This window comes from Mus musculus, chromosome 18, assembly GCF_000001635.26.
Source record: "Mus musculus strain C57BL/6J chromosome 18, GRCm38.p6 C57BL/6J".
NCBI classification, from domain to species: domain Eukaryota; kingdom Metazoa; phylum Chordata; class Mammalia; order Rodentia; family Muridae; genus Mus; species Mus musculus.
In genome coordinates, this window is record NC_000084.6 from 81843030 (window position 1) to 81850256 (window position 7227).

General features: G+C 43.0%; 1 long non-coding RNA gene across 2 annotated transcripts; it reads right to left on the reverse strand.

The window, feature by feature from the left end:
* Nucleotides 1-1307: 1307 nt before the first annotated feature.
* Gm30454 lies at nucleotides 1308-6929 on the reverse strand. 2 transcript variants are annotated; one of them, XR_386395.3, is made up of 3 exons: nucleotides 6838-6929; nucleotides 2557-2648; nucleotides 1308-1623 (listed from the first exon to the last, which is right to left on the reverse strand). It is a non-coding gene; the product is annotated as a predicted gene, 30454 (long non-coding RNA). The 2 variants fall into 2 exon arrangements; XR_003952576.1 differs by lacking the exon at nucleotides 2557-2648.
* Nucleotides 6930-7227: the final 298 nt, after the last annotated feature.

Below are 7227 nucleotides of genomic sequence, written 5' to 3' on the forward strand. Positions count from 1 at the left end.
TGCACTAGAAAACAGGTTGAGAGAGCCTCAGAGAGCAAGCCAGTAAATAGCATTTCTCCATGGTTTCGCTTCAGTTCTTGCCTCCAGATTGCTGCCTTGAGCTCCTGTCTAGATTTCCTAGACAATGGACTGATACGCCGAAGTGTGAGTGAAGTTAACCCTCCCCCAAGTGGATTTTGGCCAGGATTTTATCACAGCAATAGAAAGCCTAACTAGAATACATCCTGGGTGGAAAGCAGGTGATATTCATTATTCTCAATGTCACTGGGTATACAAACCATACTTAAGACAGGACCCATGGCCAGAAGTGGACAGGCAACACAAAATGAACTCAGTGGTGTTGTTGGAGAATTTTGTCTCACAATGCTTTGTGCATATTTTTCTGTCTTTGGCTTATACATTATAGTTTCTGATACTGTTTTGTATGGGTTTTGCATGTGAGTGAATGTGTATGTCTCTGGATCGTATGTGGGGGTTTTCTTGTGCATTTTCTTTAATTCCTTTTTCCTGTTTGTTTTATCCTCTTCTGGTTTATTAGTTTTTATTTTTATTTTATTTTAATATTTTAGATGCCTGTTTGTTTTCTAATGAAAGAGAAAGGAAGGAAGGACAGAAGGAAGGGAGAGAGAAAGAGAGAGGAAAGAGAGAGAGAGAGGGAGGGAGGGAGGGAGGGAGAGACGTGTGTATGGAAGTTGGGGGTGGGGATCTGGAAGGACTTGGAAGAAGTGAAACTATACACTGTATGAAAAATCTATTTTTTAACAGAAAATAAAATTAAATTATAAAGTACTATTTTTAAAAGGCCAGTGAATTGAAACCACGCGCTTGCTAGCTTCGCCAGAGCTGCCCAGCTGATAGCCGAAGCCCCTGTCCGTGGGCAACACTGATCCCCATCTCATTACTGCGTCAGCATGGGGAACATCAGCTTGGTCCCAGGGCACGAATGGGCTTGGCTGTGCTTTTGAAAATACTATCTACAACCATTCACAAATCTTGAACGTCCTGATTATCTGTGTTCCGAAGCTCGTAGACTCTTCCATGCCTCAGGAATTCCAGGTTTTAGACTGACACTCTACCCCGGTCCCTGTTGGCTCTACCCAGCTGACTCCTGAGGTCTGTAGCCATGAAGGCAGCATCTACTAGCATATAGTTGCCCTTCAACAAAGTGTCTCCTCTTCAGTGTTTCTGTGATTTCGCAGTCTCGCTGCATGGATTGAAAGCCCATTGCTTTTCATTTCTCACCCATCATCTTTGAGATGCGCCGTCTTTATTTCTGTCGGGTAAAGAGATACAGGTGACTCCCGATATCTACTTTCACTTTTTGATCATCTTTATTGTTAGATATTTATTGAAGGATGGTAAAGAAATTAATTGCCCACACAGAAATACCTGAGGAAAGCTTGATAGAAAAAGAAGACAAATCTCGATGCTTTGGCTGAAATGTGATGGATTCTTCCATGGGACACTGCCTAGAGTTCTGCTCTTGACTGAGACCGTTCAGAACTGACAGGAAGAGATGCTGAGCCCGGGAGATCTGGGTCCTGGGTTCTGTGCAGGATTAGTCACTTTCCTGCTGTCCTTTACTCTCCTGATGCTGCGGTCAAACATCCTGAGCAAGGGAACCTATAGAAATCAGGAGTGTATAGAAAAAAGAGTTTATTGTAGCTCAAAGTCCCAGAGGGTAAGAATCCCTAATGAAGGCGACAGCGTGGCAGCGGGCAATGGGCAGCATGGGGCAGTAAGAGCAAGGAAGCCAAGGACTAGCATTCTGAGTATAAAGGAGACAAAGTAGCTGAGGACAGTGGTGGCCTTTAAACCACAAATCCTATGTCCAAGGACCCATTCCACTGACAACACTGTACCACCAACTGGGAGCGGGTATCCAAACATCTGAGACTATGAGGCCTACCCCTCACTAGAACATCGTACTGGAATACAGTTATGGAAAAGTACTATGACATTCTAGGAAATATTTGCTCTAATTCACAACACCACATCTTCCTGATCCAATCGAGAATCTTCTTCAGGATGAAATGTATTTGACATTACATCCCTGGTATACTCGTGAAGATATGCAAACGCATATATATATATATATATATATATATATATATATATATATATATATATATATACATACATACATATATATATATACATATATATATATACATCCTATGTACAGATACACAGACTTAGACACAAGAAGACGCATGCCCTGAACAAACATGTATTTGGACAGAGCTGCTCTGTGCAAGACAAACAGACAAAATATCCAAGAGCTCTGACAAATTGTTGGCATTACCGGTAGCTGTGAAACATGGTACAGTGTGTTTTTTTTAAGGTATCAGAATAAAATTGATTTATGCTTCACAACTTCCACATTCTTAAAATATGTGTTCAACTTCAACCCTGTAGAAATGACCGCAGTTTGGGAACAGTGAATCACTGGTGACCCCTACCTGTTCATTTATGTGGGAAGCCACCGAAACTCAGTGCATAAAGCCAGCACAGTACCAAATGAGTGGTTTTTACTGAGGAAGAGCCCAAACTCACATGACACTGGCTGGCCTTGGAGTTGTCATTGATTCAAGCCTGGAACACAACTTGTGACTTGGTTTTGTGTCACGGTGTTCAAAAGAACAAGGCTACACAGGGAACAAGAAATGACATCATGTCAAAATATAAGATCTCAAAACCAATAGTCACAGACATGTCATGCCCAGAATCTTCCCATCTTTTTTTGTTTGCTTGTTTGTTTTACACATGGTGATCTTTTAGTGAATTCACAATAATAAAAATCACATCGCACATGTGATTTTGAACATTCTCCATCTTCTCTCATGAAACTTGATGTGCCAGGTTTTTTTTAATTTATTTTTTTAATTAGCTATTTTCTTCATTTACATTTCAAATGCTGTCCCAAAAGTCCCCCATACCCTCCCCCCACATTCTCCTACCCACCCACTCCCACTTCTTGGCCCTGGCGTTCCCTGTACTGAGGCATATAAAGTTTGCAAGACCAAGGGGCCTCTCTTCCCAATGATGGCCGACTAGGCCATCTTCTGATACATATGCAGCTAGAGACATGAGCTCTGGGAGTACTGGTTAGTTCATATTGTTGTTCCACCCATAGGGCTACAGACCCCTTTAGCTCCTTGGGTACTTTCTCTAGCTCCTCCATTGGGGGCCCTGTGATACATCCAATAGCTGCCTCTGAGTATCCACTTCTGTGTTTGCCAGGCCCCAGAATAGCCTCACAAGAGACAGCTATATCAGGGTCCTTTCAGCAAAATCTTGCTGGTGTATGCAATGGTGTCAGCTGGTTAACGGGATGAAGGCATTCAAATGGTAACAGTGACAGAGAGGTGGCTGAAGACACCCAGGGTCCAAAGGACTCTGTTTACAATTCATTCAAAGTTTTATAAAACATAATATTTTTAAAAAGCTCTTTTTCAGTTATTAAAATGAATGTCTCCCTCACAGATTCAAACTGTTAATAAAAACAGAAGAGATAATTGCCCCGTCACTTCAGAGCCCAGAATCCTGTCCCTTAAAATGTGGATGGTTCCTTTAGATTCTCTTGTGATTACTTTCCAAGCTATTGCGGGTTTATGAGGTGCTCGTAGCTCCCACTGTTGCTTCTAGTGTCAATCTCTATATTACTGAAGGACAATTAGGCAAAGCATGTAATTGTATTGTCACTTATTAATTTCCAGCTCCAGTGTCATAAATTATATACTTTAATTAATACTGTGTCAATGGCAGTCTGCAGCTTCGAACGCGTGCGGAGGTTAACAAGAATGCATAATTAAAGGGAAACAGTCAGCGCTGCGGCGGCGTGCGGCACGGCTGAGCAGTTTATAAAATTAGGCAAGAAAGCGAGTGCTTAGTCAGCATCTAGGCCCCGTGATTAAAAGAAAGGATGGAGGGATTAATAAACCACAGCCGAGAAAGAGGACATAGTCAGGACAGTGGAAAATGAATTTGTAAGTCAGTGAAGGAAGGAGCAAATATCAGGAGGCTGTTCCTGAACAAAACACTCAGGGAAATTTCGGGTGTAATTTCACTGTTGGAAGATCATTTTCCATCATGGAGTTGGTTTTAAGCAATGTTAGGTTAGGTTCTTACACACAGGTCAGGGAGCTTCAAGAACCATCTTCTTCTACCTCCTGACTAGGCAAGGGTGGCCAGGGAAGGGGTCCTGTGGTACTGGTGTCTTGGTAAGCATGCTCAGGGAAGGGGTATTGTGGTGTTGGTGGAGTGAAAGTCACAGTGATGTCTGGCTTCATTCCATCACACTTTTTATCATTCGGTGCAACATTGCAGGAACATGGCTGCCTAGTTCTACCTTGGTATTATAGGCAAGGTGTCTGGAAGACTTGCACCCAGTGTTTCTGCTGGTTCATGTTAAATCAGAATGAGGTTGCACTTAGGGTTGGAAGAGATTCCCAAGAAGTTAATGTCAAAAAGAGTCAACTTCAGAGGTGAAGCACCGTCTTTTTCTGTTGGATCTGGCCAGCTGTATGAAACAGTCTAGACAGTTTATCTCGGTGATTCTGCAGTGAACAGGATGCATGAGGCCTGGAATCACTCCATAAACTGAGACAGGAGGATAGAGAACTTGAGATGAACACGGGTTGCACAGTTAAACCTTGGCTCACAGTGGACCAACCAATGGCAACCAAGACAAACAACAGAAGCAAATAAAGTCACAGCAACTGGACTACATAGGTGAGAACTCCATGTAATGAAGGATACAAGGGAGAGAAAACGGGATCTAACCTGCACTAGATTGCTGTCCTGTCCATGGGTGCTGAGCCCATGGGAATCCTATAGCAAAAGTGACATCGTGAAGGGTGGGAGGAAGTGGAATGTGAAGAAGTGTGTGATGTGGACATGTCACCTGTGGTCATCTCAGACACCCCTGTCCTCATCAGAACTGCTGGCTGTAGACTTCCTCCTTACTGATTACGGGGCACTTACGTCGCATTAATTACCTCCCACCAGCTTTGTCCCCATTGTGATGAACTATCTTTGCCCTAAAGAAAATTCGAAAGCTGAATAAAAGTATCTGCATACATGAAATAATTTCCCTGCGAGTCAATTGAATGCAGCAAGACTCATGACACATCAAGCTAAAGACCACTGTAGCGAAACCTTTCTTCTCAAGTTTCTCAGCAAAAGAATCAGAATGTGTCAGAATGTGCCATCCTCTACACCAACGACCTTAGAATTCATTTTAGCTTCTGAGTTCCAGTGTTCCCATCTTCCCACGGGGAACTCTCAAAGCACGGTAAGGACAGTTCTAGAGTGAAAAGGGCTAACAGGAGTTGTAAAGTGCACCATGCTTTCCCAAGTACATAGAGTGTGAGAGAGTCTGTCACGAGCAGATTTAACTAATGCTGTCTCCACATCCTTCTGCAAAAACCATAACAAAACCGATTTGGACGAATAAGACCAAGTTCGAATTCGTTGTCAGATACACACATCCTTGGAAGCTCCAGAAAGTTTCGAATTCATGATCTGAGTGAACATAACCAAGGTGAGGTAGCCCATCTATATGACCATGCAGAAGAGCAGGAAGCAGATGACTCTACCCGCCCTCAGCAGGATCACTGCTACAACCAGTACACAGACTTGCTCTGAAGTCCCTTCTTATTAATAGCCACCATTTGTGGCATAATTCCCGAGTGCAGGGCTGTACATTAGTGACATGCATGGTCTCATCTAATTTTCACCGTGATATGAGGTCAGCACTAATGCTCTCCTGCTCACACAGGTGAGGAGCCTGGGGTTCCCACTAGCTGAGTGTCTTAATCAGTATCATGACAGCAAGTTAAAGGAGATCCTGGATGTCTGAGTCCAAAGCCAGCAGACTTAACCATTGATCAGCAGAGGCACCAGCAGTCTTTTTGGAAGACACTAACTCCTGGAATGTGCCCACCTCAAGAAAATTTTAAAATGCCAATTCAGTGAGAAGAGAAATGGTCTCCATTGAAAACGGCACTGTTGCTTCTTATTTTGAGTTTGCAAAGGTTTGGAAATAATGAAATTATATTCAGTAAAACATCATGTATACAGTACTGACAGTTACTGCTGTGTAAAAGCAGATGGTTACATGTATATATGTTATCTTGCAAATGGGCAAGAATATATTGAACATATTGAAATGTCTTTTTTGTCTATTATCAACTCTGGGTGGGTTTTCCTTCCTTTGTTTTCTCTACCTTCTTTTCCTAAATGTCTCTGTCCCCTTCTACACTCAGACACTGGGCAGATGCCACCAGACAATCCTGTGGGAATGGCACTGAGAAGAGAGATGCAGAGACTGTGCATAGCCCCAAAGCTGCAGGGCTCACAAGTGTGAGCTGCATGGGCACTGGAACACTGAGGCTTCCATAGGCATGGAGCAAGAACACCGCCAACCTCCTGAGATGTGGCAGCTCCCAAAAACAGAGTTCACTAGTCAAACAGGACAGAAGAGAAAGCAGAGGCATAAAGACGATTGAGACACAAGAACACTGTGGTAGGAATTTTCCAGAAACAGGTCGTTCATTTTATTCATCTATTTATCTGTGTTGAACCATTTCTCCTCCTCTTCCTCCTCCTCTTTTCCCTCCCTCCCTCCTTCCCTCCCTCCCTCTTTTTCCCTCCCTCCCCTCTCTCTCTATTTAGTTTTGTTAGCAGTAAGTTGGGCAATTTGTTAGCCTCTTTCTATTCACATAGGAAAGAAAGTTCCTGTTGTATAACTTAAAAAAAAAATCACACCATCTTAGAATAGGAGAAGAACTTTCTAGACCCTGTCAAGGAACGTGCAGGAATAGGGATCAATACCTCAGTCTGTGGTGTGCTCATCTGCATCTCTGTATACCTCCATATGTATCTCTCAGTGTGTGGTCACCCTCTGCCTTTTGACTATGCACACCTTGGTGTCCATCCACTTATCTGCATCTCTCTCTAGCTACATCTATGTATCTCTTGTGACTTCGCCTATTTCTCTATCTACCTAATAATTGACCAAGCAGGCCACATACCTGATAAGGCTGAGAGTTAGAGAAGAAGGAGGAGGAGCAGGAGGAGGAGGAGGAGGAGGAGGAGGAGGAGAAAGAGCAGTCATCATTTCAGACTCGGCCCAAGTCTCCGTTGACCACTAAACTTATAACATATTTTTTCTTTTTTTTTAATAATAGATCCATTCTGGGTCTGTGGACACCACCTGCTATA